The sequence below is a fragment of the Callorhinchus milii genome, unplaced genomic scaffold (genome assembly GCF_018977255.1).
Source record: "Callorhinchus milii isolate IMCB2004 unplaced genomic scaffold, IMCB_Cmil_1.0 Scaffold5, whole genome shotgun sequence".
Taxonomy (NCBI): Eukaryota; Metazoa; Chordata; class Chondrichthyes; order Chimaeriformes; family Callorhinchidae; genus Callorhinchus; species Callorhinchus milii.
Genome location: NW_024704746.1, coordinates 32,328,752 through 32,346,103, shown reverse-complemented (window position 1 = coordinate 32,346,103; position 17,352 = coordinate 32,328,752).

Here is a 17,352-nt window from a genome sequence, read left to right as displayed (position 1 = left end):
AGATTGTGCAGAAAAATATGGTGGAATTCAAGAAGGAAAATGTTTTTCCAACAGATAATACTAATAATCCTTGCATTTGATATAGCGCCTTATCACATCTTCGAGATGTCTCAAAACCTTTCACAGAATATTCTGTAAAGTGAATTGACTGTATACTTTGTGGGTGAAGTGCAGCATCCAATTGCGCACAGCAGTGTCCCCCAAACAGTCGTGGATTGAGTGACCAATTTATTANTTTTTATTTGGAGTGATTATTACCGCTGGAAAAGCAATCCACCAATGGCCTACAAACCAGATTCCTACTTACTGCTAGGTAAACAGAGGCATGTGGAGTAAGGAAATCTGCCCAACATTTTGCTGTGCTGGGAATCAAACCCAGATCTTTAGCTTGTGAGGCGAGTGCTCTAACCACTGAGCTGCAGGACTCCACGATGATAATTATTGATGTTGCAGTCTGTCAAATAATGCACAATTGGCTCCTTATATCCTACTGAGATGCATTCTAACATTGTTTAGGTTTGTCTGAAAAAGGCAAGGTCATTAGGAGGGCCTTGTGGTTTTTCAATGCTTTCATTATGCTTTGTAATGCTTTTATTGCACATGAATAATTGTAGAGGAGATTGATTTGAATCAAATCATGTAACTGTGGGTAAAAAATTGTGCCTAAATGTTTACGATTGGAATGAAATCCAATTTTTGGGCTTAACCTAATTCAAATTCCATTCACTGCTCATTTAAAATGTTATCGGCAAATAAAAGACGATACTTAGTGAGGCTCTTGGCAAAGAATCCCAAAATAATTTTCCTATGAAAGCGCATTGTTTTGTTGTGCTTGCCTGTCAAACAGCATCTACAGTAGCCTTTGAGAATGTCTAAATGTATTCTACTGCGATGTCTTAAATTGAATTTTTTTGTTTTACGAGAAGGTTGACTGAGATAGTAAAACATAATTTGCTTGCAGGCAAAGCTTATGTTTTCTAACTTGTCAATTTATCTTTCCGACCAATAAGTACATGCATCTGAAAATGAAGGACTGTGTAGTTTTTAAAATACATCTCTCCGAGATTCTGGAAGGATGAGATCAAATGAGCCTCAAATGGGCCTTCTTCATCCAAATCAACCTTGTGATTTTGTGTGATCTTTATCTCATTTTTGTTTCTGTGTTCTGTGAGGGTGGAGCTGGAATTATATAGGCCAACACCTGCAGGAGTGTAACTGCTGCAAACCTTGGTCTATAAACCACAGCAAACCTGCCAGAGTTGCTTCAGAATGCAGATGTAAATACATGTGTGAGAAAATCTAAGACAAAGCTATTGTTGAACCTGCTTGCTGCGTCTTAACTGCAGCGTCAGGATAAACGTGGCCAATTAGAAATGAAGGCTGAAAAATGATTCACAAATCTGGGTAGAGAGACATTTTATCACTGCAGTATTTTGTAATATAANTTTTTTGCTCAGACTTGAAACATGTACATTGCATAACTATTAGCCTGATCCATCAGCTCCTGGCATTTTATGAGTTTTTAATTATTGTCTTTCAGCTGCTTATCACTATGCTTCCTGGCTGATGTGCAATGATGATTCCATTGAAGAGAGTCTTGATAAAATATAATGTTTACAACCTAATTTATGACCTGATCTTGTAGATTGAGTTAAATAGGAATTTGAATAACCTTATTATAATGCTGAGGGAACTTCAGACACCATAGACACGTTTAACGCTGTGTAATTGGATTATCACAAGTGGAAACATTAATCCATTTTTGCATGAAAAGGGCAAGGAAAAAAGCTGTTGTAATCACGGATAAAGACTAGCTGCATTACATTTATTTGCAGTGTATTTGTCTTTAGAATATATTTTCCTGCGCCCTGGATTACTGTGCATTATTTTCAAACTGAAATCTGTTTTGTAGTTTCCTGTACATATTGTGTTTGGAATTTAAAAATACCATTACGGATACTAGTGGCAACTCGTGATTGTAATAATGTATTAGTGAATGTGAAAGGTGATTGCGGATAACTATAAAGAGGTCACATAGGATGCAATGATAGGAAGCTTACTGATACCACTCCATTAGAAACCCAATTAGTGGCATGAGTTATTGACTATTCAATAGCAATTTCTGACCTCATTTTAATTGCATCAGTTGCCACAGAACAGCAGGGACGGAGAGGGGAGTGAATTCAGAGGGCGTACACGAAACGTGGATTTTCTTTCCATAAATGCACTTTTTCAAACACAGTCAGCTTTCCATCATATCATATGGCGTGCAATTATTTCGTTTGTGCCATCCTTTTAAACATGATTTGACTTCCTTTATTTCTGCTGCTGTGAAGCACACAATCCCTCTGCTGGCTGTGAGGAAAAGGCAGGCAGTCTGTGTACCTCTCCGCAGTGTTCTGTGCCAGCAACCTTCCACCGATTGACAGGTACATACCCTGATTCCTTGGGGAGATGTGTAATTTGGTGCTAACAGTAGCGTGTTCAACCTCGTGGATTAGGTCCGACCTCAAAGATGTTACTACAGTCATGTAAGGGTCTTTAACAATCTCTCACTATAGAGGCAAGAACTGAACCGGTGAATATTGAGGGCCACAATGTGTAGTTATGGGTTCAAATACACAGATGTGCTACACAGTATTTCAGGGAAGCAACTGCAGTGTAAAGGATGAATTAATTTGGTCCTACGAGTACAATTGAATTGGTGCATAAAATCTGAAGACAGCCAGGAATCATCAAGCTATTAATATTTAATTCCGATCATATGGTAGGCTATATAAGATCTGTTATTCAGGGGATTTACTGAAATGATATGATTAAATGTGTGATGCAGATGATGACAGTGTTGACAATTGAAAACCATGGGTATTTGGTGATAAATGGCAGCAGAAAGCAGGGGTTTGTGAGCTGGTCAAAATTGCTGAATTCTCCGCTCTAAGAAATGAAATGTTGAGGCCTTGAAAGATCCACAAACTGAGCCAAGAGCTACTTTATCTGTTCCATCTTGGGGCAAATTTGAGGTACTGAGCCAGAAAGGTAGAGTGATGCTTTCAGCTCGGAGAATAAAGGGGAAGCAACAAGAAAACCTTTCTCACGAGCAACCCCATTTAATGCATGATAACTGCTTTGGGTTTGCTGCTTCTGCCACTTTAGAATGGTTGAGGTTAAAGATTGCAGCCAGAGACAGCTGTGATTACAGCAAATGCCACAAACCTAAACCTGGCAATGGCAGAGAATGCATTTTGAGTCATTTTTTTTTACAGGGACACCAGTGGAACTAGTCTGATTTGCATAGCCTGATAGATGTGCCATCAAAACCTGATTGAACAATTGATAGCTATCTCTACATTTGAACTTCTGCATAAATAACACAGAGCTCCAGGTGTCTGTCTGGAGAGAGCTTCTATCGCCTTCTAGGTTAATAATGCAAGTCCAAAAATAGGAAAGCAGAGTAGTAGCCTCGTTATATTGTTCATTTGTCCTTTGTTCAACCGCTCGTTTTCTCAGAGTACTAATAATAGCTTGGAAACATTGTCATTCTTGAGAGAGGGATAATTTCAGTCTGGTCGCCCATTTTCTCTCTCTCCTTTCTCCCACGAGGTTAAAACAAATCAGAACTGGCTTCTGGCACAGTGTTACCAAAATTGGATAAATTGTGCTTCGTATTACAATACCCTTTGTTTGCATCGATGGTATTGTGGATATTGGTATTGTCGTGGCCTTCTACTCAAACCTCCGTGACCTATTGGGTGTTGAGAATATTAAAGCAATCTGCCTCTGCAAAATCAATGGGATGGAAAACTGGCATTTTTTTTAGATAAATTGCTTCTCTTTTTTATCAGCTGAATACAGTGGCTGAGTTGGTGTGTGAACAAGCTGTTCTTTTGACTGGTTTAAGATTGCTCAACCAGTTTAAGTGCTGATGCAGTATGTGGTTCAACAGATATGATTATTAGACTACAACTTCTATAATCTAACAGTGTGGTTCAATAGATTTGGTCTTTTCCTGTAACCGTGTTTTGGTCTGTCTCTTAACTTGATTTCCTTTGCACAGGAAACATGCTGAAATTCATTCTGTGCAAACCTTGCCTGGGAGAATATCTTTAATTGTATTGTGCCATTTTCTTTACATTTGTCTATTTGAGCAACCCAGCTGCATCTACCAGTAATAATAATCCTTACATTTGATATAGCGCCTTTCACATTGGGAGGATGTCTCAAAGAGCTTCACAGTATATACTGGGAAGTATAATGGCTGTATTTTCTAGGCAAACGCAGCAGCGAAATCATGCACAGCATTGTCCCAGAAACAACTATGACCAATTTTATTTGAGGGATTGTTAAGTAGGACAAGGAGAAACTGTCTTCTCTTCTCTAATTCAGCTATGGGATCTTTAACGTCCACTTGAACAATCAGGTGGAACCTGGGGTTAATGTATTTTCTGAAAGATGGCACCTCCAACAATGCAGGACATCCCCAGCAATACAATGGAGTGTCAGCCTAGGTTACTTCTGTTCGAAGTCCCAACCTGGGGCTTGAACCCACAGCCTACTGACTCAGAGGCGAGAATGCAACCGACTGAGCCAGGCTGACACCTGCAGGTAAATCAATGGATCTTTTTTCGTGCAACAACATGTTTAATATCAGTTAAGAAAAACATTTGCACAAAACAGTTTCTGCTTTCTCTTTATATGAACTTTTTTTTCTCTCTCTTTTAAGAAAAAGCCCTTCCTGTGTTAAATCACATCTCGTTCAAAGGTCTCTGCCCAGGGCCTGCAAGTTGTGATGTGACAGATAATGATTTGGGCTGATGGGCCCACTGATTTTCTCTCCTTCCTTCCGCAAGAGAAGCCCATAGGCCCTATTCAGCACTTTCCCAAATGACCCCAGATGATCCAACTGGTTACATCCCCCCCCCCCCGCAATGACACAAACTGAGGTTTCTGCCACTTGCGGAGTGTAATGATGCTGCAACATGTGTAATATTGCAGTCGCTCTGACTCGCTATCTCTCTCATCTTTCAAGGCCAGCTTTAAGATGTGCCTCTTTGATCACCCTCTTCCATTGGATGCCCAGTCAGCAGAATAAACTCCTCTGAGATATCCTCCCGACATGAAAAGCATTATATAAATGTAAATCGTACTGTACAATGCAGAATTTAAATTGTCTCCACTGAGATCTACAGTTCTTTTCTCCAGTATTTGGTACATTAAGGCAGAATCATATTCAACAACCAAAATTAAGCAGCACAAACAAAACAGACAAAATAGATAAAACTTCTATAGAAAATGTTAGGAAATTGTGTTAACCTGAATTTATGAAATGGAATATTATGCCTCGGACATTGTGGTTCAAGTTATCTTATTTAAAATAAATCGTGAGATTAAAAGTTAGGCAAATGAATTATGGGTTCAGTTCTGAATTACTTCGTTTTTAAATAGACTTCCTTACATGGATTTGGTTAATTCCTTAACACATTCTCAGAAATGCTGATGCTGCACTGCCATCTGTAGGCAGAATAGATGATATGCAGCTTCTGTTCTAATGGAGTTCAGCTGCAATTTGGGAAGAAAATATAATTGAGAAAGACAGAAACGTTGGTGTTTGCTCCATTCTGTTTACAAAAGATAAACTTTCTCGAAAACAAAATCTCTGTGGTATTTGTTTCGGTTTATAATGATCAGATAAATAATGACTGCTGATACATCTCGTTTAATAGTAGACCTTGAGGTAGAGCACTCGCCTTGCAAGCGAGACACCTGGGTTCAATTCCACGCAGGGCAAAACCTTGGGCAAGTTTCCTTACTCCGCACGCCTAATAATAATCCCTCCAAAACAAAACAATAATAAATTGGTCATTTTCAATCTGCGACTGTTTGTGGGACACTGCTGTGCGCAATTGGCTGCCGCGTTTCGCCCACAAATATTCGGTCAATTCACTTTACAGTCTATTCTGTGAAGCATTTTGAGATGTCGAGAAGACGTGAAAAGCGCTATATCAAATGCAAGGATTGTTATTATTATTCATTATAACTGGGACTAGGACACTTGATAGTAAAGCAAACTCTATTGTATATTATTTACTGCGTAACATTCAGTTTTGCATAAAAATGTTAGGCACAAAGTGTTTATAATTCATAACCATTTAAAAATAAAACAAACTTCAGTATAAAAAGCAGAAATTTGGATCAAACGGATTGTAATGAAAAATGAACTTTCTAAAAAATAATTTTAGTTAAGGATAATATATTTGGTAGAAAATGCTGCTCGCTTCTAAAAGGAATTGACTGCTCTATGTAGCAGTTAGTATTTCAACGAGGTCTCTTTTATTTAAAATGTTTGTGTTTTAAGTTAGCAGCACAATGGCAACAGACATTCCTGTATGTCTGTTCACCTCCTCTAATGAACATTGTTTGGATTTTGATAAAACCTCTGATGGCCAAAACCAAGTTTAATAGAGTAGGGCAAAATTTTAGGCAAGTTTCCTTACTGTATGCTCACACACACGCCTCTGTTTACCGAGCAATAAGTAGGAACCCGCTTTTAGTTGATTGGCAGATCCCTTTCCATGGGTAATAATCCCTCCAAAAAAATTATAATTTGGTCATTAAATCCATGACTGTTTATGGGACACTGCTGTGCACAATTGGCTGTCATGTTTTGCCCAGAAAACACAGTCACTACACTTTACAGTGAATCCTGTGAAGCGCTTTGAGATGTCTTGACGATGTGATAAGGGGCTATAAGAAATGCTAGTATTATGTTATTATCTTGTGGGAAAGCTTTTGTCCTAACTAGACATGACTCTTTTGTCTGGTATTTATTTCAGTGAATGGTTGTCGTTACTAAGTTGAGGATTGTTACAGTTTTGCACTGATATTGAAGATCATGAGAGAAAGAGTAAAGGTTTCTACATTCTACTTTATTATCCCTGTCCTCAGAAGGACATTGCTGATTGCACTAGTGAGATTGACTCCACTCCCCACTCTCAGATGTTGCAATGATACCTGCAAGTGAACTTGAAGTTGCGCCAAATTGTGAAGTGATTTGTACTGTGCAACTCTGTGTGATTGGAATTGGATCTAAACTTTTCAAGATCATTTTACATAGGAAACTTTCATTGCATCAATTTGGATGGAATTCAAAGCCATGTTCCAGTTTCCTTGAAGGACTTCGGGTCATAATATTTCCGTACATTGTAATCCACACAAATATTTCACTTGAAGGATGGTGTTGAATGGAATTGTTAAATTAATATTTTAAAGAGGTCATGGCTTCATTAAAGTTTTACAAGACACTAATTACCCGCTGTAAGCAGATGGACAGCTCTGAGGGTATCCAGCGGTTTTGGTAGTGACTCAGTCTGACATAATAATCCCGTTGATGATATTTTCAAACTGCACCTGGACAAGAATTGTTCTTATAATAATAGAAAACCTTGCATTGGATGTCGTGCCTTTCACATTGGGGGGACCTCTGAAAGCCTTCATAGGATTTACTGTAAAGTATAGTGACCTTATTTGTAGGTGAACAAGGCAGCCAATTTGCGCACAGCTATATCTGTCTGAAAAATAATCATAAAGTGAATGACCAATTTGATCTGCGGGGATTGTTGGCGAGGTCACTGGGAGAAACTTCCCTCAGTAGTGTTTTGTGTGTTTATTTTTGAATTATGCAATTCTTACTGCCTTGCTAAGTAACAGCGTCTTTGTCCTAAACCATCAATGATTAGCAAAAATGAGTCTTGATAATGTTACATTTTAAAGCCAGTTTTGCTTTAGGGAGTTTAGTGATTTGGAGTGGAAGCCTGATTTACACTTCTTGTCCTCCATACCTTTGAATCGGAGAAGATTTCCAACCCCCAATTTTCACGTCCTACACATGTAGTTTCCAAAGCCATACATCATCCTTTACAAATATTAAGCTATGTGACGTTTAGCAAAGTATAAAACATGTATGTGGCAGACCAGATCTATGCATTTCGTTCAGTTGACATTATCTCAGTGCATGTAGATTTTGCTGAAACCTCCAGTAGTTTGTTTTTGTGTTAACCCCAAATGCCTGAATCCTTGACTGGGTGATAAACCCAATTGGAGTTGAGAATTTTTCAATGAGATTGAAACGTCCCTCAGTTCTTTGGGGAGTAATTATGTGCCAGTAATGTTTGCTGCCTCCTTGCACAGACAGGTTGTCTATGTCCTCCCTCCAGCACTGATGCCATTTTTATATCATTATTTTTCACACGTTCTCCTTGGCCCAGAAATTTTGCAGAACCTTTGATGGTTTCAGCATTTTTTTCCGACTCCTGTAACTCCTTTCTTATCATTGTAGATAAACCTCCAGAAGGCTGAGTTGTTCAATTTAGCTTTATAGTAACAAGGTCTTGATTGTAAGGTATGTCAGGAGTCTCAGAATTTCACTACAGGAAGGAGAAATGAATTTTCGGCATTGTTATCTTTTGTGCCCACGTTTAATGACCTGAATATAACTTTTACTTGGTGTGTGATTTAATAGTGTCATTGGTCCTTACAAAAGTAGAGCCATTATCGAGAACCCTTCCCTTACTTGGGCGAAATGTTGTACACCGATCACTCTTGTTTGGTTTAATGTTCTCACCCAGGGTGTTAGAAGGGGAAATGCATCTCCCTCTCTTCCCCTCCTCCACCATTCCTCCTCCCTCCTGAGTACTGCATTATTGGTGAGACAGAGGGAGAGAGAGAAAGAGAAAACATAGCAATTCTGTTCACAAAATGAGAGAGCAGCGATGGGAGGGGGGGTGGGGGTAGGGCGGTTTTGGGGTGGGGGGCATTGTAACTAGTCGAGATATCAAAACTACATAATATAGAAGAAAAAACGACGAGGCAGCAGTTTACAGTTGTGGTTTCGCCCACAAAATACACAGTCAATTTACTTTAAATATATTCCGTGAAGCACTTTGAGGCGTCTTGAAGACGTGATAAGGCGCTACATCAAATGTAAGGATTATTGCTATTATTATTTTAAGCTTGTGCATTTTAACTTAGTTATTTCAGACAAAGAGTGTTAAAATACCATTGATGACTGCAGAGGATTAACCCATCTCAGGCGGAGTACATACAGTAAATGAAGTAAACCATGCTTTAATGGTTGCTTTTAAAAGACTGTTTTCATTGATGGAATGTTGACATTGGTCACATCATACGGATCATTAAAGCTTTGAAGATGGTTCAACCCTTTTCCTGTAGTTTACTAAACTGTAATTTAGTTTTTATACAGAACATGCCAGAAATTCTGAGTTATAAGGGGGAAAAATAAAGCTTTCCTGCTTGCGATGTCATCGATGTGATCAAAAACATGTTACAGCGGCTTTGATTAGATCAGGTACAGAAATATATAGCAGAACTGCAAGAAACCGTTATCAGTGAATCCTAACACTTTATTTGCATAATGTACATTAAGTCTAAATGTGGAGGATCTGTTTCAGAGACATCAAGGAAGCATTTAGTTGAGGATCACTTTTCCGGGGTAATAATTCAAAAAAAAATGGTCACTTCAATCCACGAGTGTTTGTGGGACACTGTTGAAAGCTGCAGAGATGTTGAATTAACTTTAAATCTGTGATAAAGATTACGAGACATTGAAGAAGTGATAAACTGCTGTCAAAGGCAAAGATGATAAATGTATTCAGATTGTGGAATGTTACTGTAGATTAACTCAAGCAATCTTAGAGAAAGCAGTGTCAGATCAACTCAAGGAGGTAGTCTCACACTTCAGCTTTGAATTGATTGCAGTTTAACTGCAACTGACACAAAGCAAACATCAGACTTCAGAATATAAGATTTTATAGGATACTGTAGGATTCCCCATTCCATTTATGATCCTGCAGTGACTGACACAAATTTACCTCTATTAATTAATAAGTTTTATGAATATTGATTTCCAAGGTTAGATTAGCATACATTCAAAGTTGTGGTTACAATGAGATAGTATAATTCACAGCAGTTCAGTTGATCAGAAAAATACCTTGAAAGAGATGGATGGACCGACTTGTTGATATGTCAATCAATGTTGATTATAGTACAGTTATTTTATCCCCTTTTCCTCAAGATTGGTTGAGGTTGGCTATTCCGTTCCCAGACTTCAAAGTTGCCAAATTTTGGAAACTCTAAACTACTGCATAAATAAAGTCAACTTAAACCTATGTGAAATTTCTATCCAATCTGTGTTCTTTGACACATTGTAATGCAATTTAATATTTACAGTGAAAACGCATTACTCTGAATAATATTCCTTTGCCAATGATTCCAACGTTTACGGCTGCTTTCTACAACATAAATTCTGAGCTGCTGTATCCTCGTCTGAGCTATTGCAGAATAGAAGATGATGGAAATGTTTCCACATGGGACTGCCGAGCAAAATGCAATTCAAACTCGAATTTGAATCTCACTTCATGTTTCTTACGACTGAATAGAATATTTTCAAGACCTGATTTTTGTGCTGTTACATCTGGGAGTTAGTCTTTTAAGCATGTGTAGAGCGGTGCACAGTTGCTCATAAATGCTGTAGCATTTAGTGGGTAGGAGTAACTGCTTTTGAAAATACATAAATGTAGAAGTCTGAATTGTGGTTCTACACAAGACTGCTTTCATTTCAGTTGAAATTAAGCGCTCCGAGACGCCGTCTGGGGTGAAGGGCGCTGTATAAATGCAAGTTGTTGTTGTTGTTTATTCTTCATTCCAAACAGCAATATATTCCAGATTTATTACGAACTGAAAAACAGATTTTTTTTTCTTTACAAAAAAAAGTCACTCCGCAGAGGCAGGAGTTTATCAATATCCTAATTATAAAGATTGATTTTTTTCCCAACCTTAGTTATCCAATCAATTCATTTTCCATATTGCGGTTATTGAATTTTAGTTAATGCTTCTGTGAAAACTAGAAATTGTAAGAACTGATGTCAAGAGGAGAGTTTTCTGAAAATATTTTTTGTGGCCCTCTTGTTCAGAGCATTTGTGTCCTGCATATTGTGATTGATAAGTTCCAGGAGAACCTGTGGAAATTGCTCAATACCTAAGTCATTTAATTAGATTAGTTTCAGAGCATGAGAATGGTTGGGTAGTTCCAGCTATCAATAGCTTTCCCTGAATCTGCAGACACAACGAGGCAGAGAGTAGGAGAGGGAACAGACAGGAGCAATATTGATGGTGTATTATGGGTTACACATTGGCTGGTTAATGGCATGAATTTGGAGGTGTAGCTGCTGGCACGAATGGAGCTGCAGAAATGCAGTGTAAAGTTGAGAGGGGTACCTCAGATAGTGGTACAAATCATGCGCCTGGGAGCGGAAAATAGGCAGCACATTTATTAGTCAAAGGAGTAGGCAACCAACTGCGGATTAGCACTTGATAAAATAACAATTTAGGTAGCAATCCCAGGTCTCCCTCCCTTAATGGGCGTCAGCTACACAGATTGTACTTGGTTTCTCATGCTGCAAACATAGGCTAGCATAACTGAAATAGCTCTGTGAAGCCCACGGCATGTTTTGAAGTCATAAAAAAACCTCGGGTGAGAGTGAGGCAGTAATTATTAGGGGATTCGGATGACAAAGATGCTCTGAATGACCTTTGAATCCTATGGTGACAAGCGCCTTGTATTCATTTCCAGCAATCAATCCATTATTTCATTTTGCCGCTGGCGAGACACGATTCGATCATTGTTGTGGCTAATTAGTTATTTACGTGTCGCTGATAAAACTTGCTATTTGTTCCATCTTTGGTAATTTGCATGTCTTGTGATTGCATGGTTATACTTGGCTGGATTATTTATGTGTTGGATTTCTAACTAGCATGGCTTATTCCTTACTCCGAGTAATTGTTGCTCTTTCTATATTTATGCTCGAGCTGCCTTGCCCTTGTAACTGACGTGGATTTGTTGCATTATCAATGGTTCTGGAGGAATGTTTCTGAGGTTTCCTTGCATATGCTCGGTGTTTCTGTGTGAGCTGGTGTTTAGGTTGTATGAAAATATTATGGAAACATTCTGCCGTGAATCTCCTGTTTCAGCTACTGTTTGCAGTTCCGGAGTATACATTTCGCCCACAAAATACAAATATCAGCCTTCAGCACGTTAGTTAGATCTTTGCAAAGCAGCTGCCAACTTGGAGCTATCTCTTATGTTCTGGAGCCACCACTTTGGTGAATGTTTCTTGATTGAATATTTCTTGATTTATTCGGGAATTACCCAATTCGGGAATGGCCACCACTGTCCCAACAATCCCTCAAATAAAAATGGCTATCAGTCTCTTCATGGATATTTGTGGCATATTACTGTGCGCAAAATTGGCTGTTGTGTTCGGCTACAAAATGCAGTCAAGTCACTACACTTAACAGTTTTTTTAAAAAAAGTCCTTTGAAATGCTTTGATACTTTTGCGACATGATAAAACATGATTATAGTATAGTAACAATCCTTGCATTTGCTATAGGGACTTGCATGTCGGGGGAAGTCTCCAAGCAGTTTACAGGATATATTGTAGAGTCGATTTGCACAAGCAATGTCCCACAGACATCCATGGAGCGAATGAGCACTCTTATTTGGGGGATGGTTGGCCAGGACACTGGGAGAAACTCCCTTCTCTTGTTGAATAGTGCTATGGGACCTTTAACATCGATCTGAACAGGCAGACAGGGAGTGGATTTGACATTTCGTGTGGGGCTTGAACCCACAACCTTCCGATTGAGAGCCAACCGAGCCAGCCTGACAGCATCAAATGCAAGGATTATTACAGCAGATCTACTTTACAGCTTGGTCCTGGATTTCACATGCGAGCCTCAGGAAACCTTTTCTCTGGATGCTCCAATCCATGTTTTAATAAATATTTATAGCTTTTAAAATTCACAGTAAGTGGTCAAATATAATTATTTTATTCTCTTGTGAATCTTCTCACGGTGTTTTGCCAGTGCTGAAATCGCAACAATTCATTATAAATTGGTTTAATTTTGTTGACAACACAATAAATATCTTGAAAAGGTAACAATTTAATCGCAGGGTTCAATTGATATCCAAACCCCCTGGAGCTTTGCTATGGTTCTTTGACATTGAATAACCCCTTGATTGAATTATATCCTCAAAATTCACTTCCAGCTATCCATTATATAGTTAGGTAAAAGGTAGTAAATAGGCTATAACAAAACAGACATTCTTAATGGAGTAATTTAATGCTTGTTGGAGCTATGTGGGGAATACTGGAGGATTATTGAGATGTGCTACATTGAGGACAAAGCAAAGCTCAATTACAGTGAAGATGACCTTTACATCGTAAACTGTATCTCAGAGCAGAAGGATAACAGCTTTAATTCTTTCTCTGTTCTCATCCTTGGTCACCTCTCTTTCTCTCTTAGCAACCTTCCTTGCTCACTGCCTGGCCTCTCAATGCTCCGTCTCTCCCAGCACCCTCTGCAGGTTGTTTAGCTGTTAATACTGACGTTGGCTATTCTTGCCACCCTTTATCACATTTCTTATGTTCAATGTCCCAGTACTCTGTGTGTGTGTGTGTGTGTGTGTGTGTGTGTGAAATCTTTTCCTAAGATCATGCACACCGATGCTATTAATTTAATTTTTGTTTTTTGTTAATTACTGTTTATTTGTCGCTTTTTTGCCATCTGCTTCTTAGCTCAGCAACAACTGTCATTATCACACAGATGGACAATTGAATCAATCTTTGGTTTAGTTGTATGGTAGGTAAGGGGTATGAATAACTAGTGTTTATAGAAAGAAGGGTATTTTGAATGTGTTAACCAGGTTATGGGCTAGCATAATGTGTGCTGACCTCTGCCATACCTTACAGACGTTTCTTAAACAAACTCTTTATCAGATGAAGGAAAGCAAATTATCAGAAGTGTGTAATGTGTTGTGCTTTACTTGAAATTAACCATCCATTCTTCCATTTCCTGTGAGTGTTGCTTTTTTTTGTACAGTGAAACATTTTGTATTTTGTGCCGTTAACTCAGCGATGAATTTACTGCCGCAATGAAGCAAAGGACCCTTTTATTTTGTTATTAAAATAAATGGATGAGGTTGCAGTTTATTCTCATTACTTGGTGGCTACATCCTAACATTATGCTGCTGCAAGTACCCAACCAACAGCCACCATAAGAGAAACACCTATCATTGTGAAAAGTAGGTTTCAAAACCCCAGTGTTTCTAATGCCAGCATGGTGTCCTGCTTTGACTTCTCTGAGACCTTTTTAAGCGTGCAGAAATTACCCTTGATCCATCCACACTTAATAAAACCCTGTGGTGAGAGCAAAATAGTGAAAAACAGCAGATGTGCTGTTTGTATGTGCAAGCTGTTAAATGACTAGTAATTATCTCTAGCCGAAAATCTTAACATTTGAAGCTACAGAAATGCAATAGTAAACAAAAGCAATATTTTCACTGATTGCTTGAAAACCAAACACGGCAGTCTGGCAAGAAACTGAAAGGGGATTTATCAAATCCTTGCAGTGATGAACTGTAACATCGATAGCCAGGATAGTGTGTTTGGCACCTAGCCACAGACATGGGCAAAATATCAATGCTGACTTGCAAGGCCAAGGATTTGGCTGTTTAGCCGTGAGAGACAATGATTTATTAAGCAGCAAGCCTTGTGCATTTATTTTATAAGTAAGATTGTCTTAATATGGTGTTTTTATGCAATATACATATTAAGAGTTTGGAATTCTCAGTTTTTTTATGAGGCGCTGTATTTGTTTTGGAACAGGTATGCTCTGTGAATTTTGAAAGTGCATACATACATGCACACACACACACACATACATACATACATACATACATACATACATACATACATACATAGATATTTGTATTCTCTGCAGCTCTCCCTCAAACTAATTAGCAAAGTGAAGTGGACCGTCTTGTTGCAATTTACAATACAATTAATATTTATGGCACCTTTCATGTTGGTAGGACTTATTAGCTTGATTTGAATAACCAGGTACCTGTATATAATAGCCTTAGAGTTCAATAAGAGTGCAAGTGGTTCTTTGGCTAAAGTGGTTCTTTTTTAAAAAAAATCTGATTCACCAGAAAAAAAAGGCTTCAGTTCAATGATTTGTACATAACTTTTGACGGAGTGAATCTTTCAAACGTGGCGTGGGTATCAAGACTTTTTTTTCTAACCAGCTACATAGATATTTGAAGTGCCTTGATCCTCTTCTGTGTTAACATGGGACTGTGGTACGAACAAGCACGTTTCAACTAGAAGTCGTGTCAAAATCATGTGGTTTCTGTTAACCTTTCGCAAACCTATTGCATTCGAATAGCACATGCTGAAACTATTTGGATTTGACTTTCTTCAGCTAAATTCAAGAATATATTTATTTTATTAATTTTGACCCGATTAGAAGTTAGCTGGCTTGTGTGACTAGAACGGTTCAAGGCAAAGCTGATAAATGGTTATATCATTGGTCTGTTGCATGTCTCCGCTGATTTGATAATTTTGTTTTACAGCTTGTAATACACTCAACAAGCACTGATAACGTCAAGAGTGTACCAGATTGCTTTTGGAATTACTAGACAGTGATTCTTCACCGAAAACACATGATTGCAGTGATCCAATTCCAATTTATTATTTTGGAGGCAGAGTTTCTATATTTTGTTATATCTTGCACCACTAGATTGTTAATCGCAGAAACTTAATATTCTAAGCATATCGGTCAAGGTCTAAAGAGGACAACAGCCCTTTTTTCTCCTGCGCCCTTATTTATTTCATTTAAGATTTATTGGCAGAAGTTGAATCGTGAAAATAGAGTGGAAATTATGGTCTGACTTGTGAGTCTGAGCAACCACTTATTATTTTTGCCTGTGCCATGTTTAAAGGTTAACATTTAACATCTTTTAAAATGTGAAACAGGAAGAAACCTTTTAAAAGCAGTTACGCACAAGTTTAATATAATTTATTCAGTGTTCATTGGTGACTAGGTGAGCTGTGACTTACTAAAAATAGTTATGACTACAGATTTTAGCTTCAAGTTATGCAGGAGAGTTCTGACACAAACCTGGCCAGACTACTACCCTTCTGAAAGGTGAAAGAGAGCAGCATTTCACTGACTATAACTGGGTTCATGTATTATTGTATGCACTTGCATTTTTAAAATCTCTTCATTGGATTTACCAAAGATACTGCTGTGCTGTCTCTTCTGACCCCATCTAAGCCTTTTGTGTACGTTCGCAGGATACTAATGTTAGAAGATAGAGGGATAGGTGCAGACTGAAATCATTGATACAATTGCATCATTAATCCTTAAAATGGAGAAATGATATATGGTGAGCATAAGGGCAGATTGGAATAATGGAGAAATAGAAGAATATTATCGAAGTGTTATCTTGATGACTTTAGGTAATTATTGAGTGAAGCTTTCTCAGGAGATGACAGAGAAGCCTTGAGCTTGTTTTATTCCCAGTACCCCTCTTGCAATTGATTCAGGAAGTTAGCAGTTTGCAACTGAACTCATTTGGACAAAATTGAAACTCAGAACATTCAGTATTAACAAATGTTCACCAAGTCCTTTCCGTGCCACGTGGTCGGATTTGCCATCTCTGCTAATGGCTCTTTGCCATATTTTCTTTGCTATTTATAGCAAGTGTTTGACAGTGAATGTCGAGAGAATGCTACTGATTGTTTGGAACCATCTGGAAATGAAGCTTTCTTGTAAGGATCATGTCAGAAAAGCTAGTGCAATACATCTGGGAGAACAGCAAATGTGTGAGCAGCAAATGTCCAAAACAGCAAATGTCTCACCTTCGTCTCTTATTGGTAAATTTGGCATAAAAGTGAGTTTTCTTAGCCATGTTAACTGGTTCCAAAATTTCTTCAGTCAGTGGGGAGCAAACCTGACAATCCTCATGCAAATGAGTAAACTGCAAGTGCAAGTTTATTAAGGTAATGAATTTAGACTTAGGTTTTCAGATACTCTGCCACTACATTTCTTCTTACCAAATCAAACTCTTACCGTTGATTTTTGCAGCAAAGGACATTAACTTGTATCAATTTATATCCAAACTCCTGAACCAACTTCTTCTCCTAAATCAATTTCCTCTCCCACCCCTTGGGCAAACATGAACAACCTGATTGGAAATTCCAGTCAGACACCAGCCAGCATCATTTTCATCTCAGAGAAACTGGTCTGATGCCCATTAATTACATTTGTAGCATAACTTAGCTACATCTACACTGCTTTTCTATCTCAGAGTTTTAATCCTTTGAATGTCTTGACTGAGGAGATCCGATTTTGAAATCTCCATGTAAAAATAGATTAAGTTTTAATAATCTGGGCATTTGATATGTGCGTTTTGTGAAGCGCTTTGGGACGT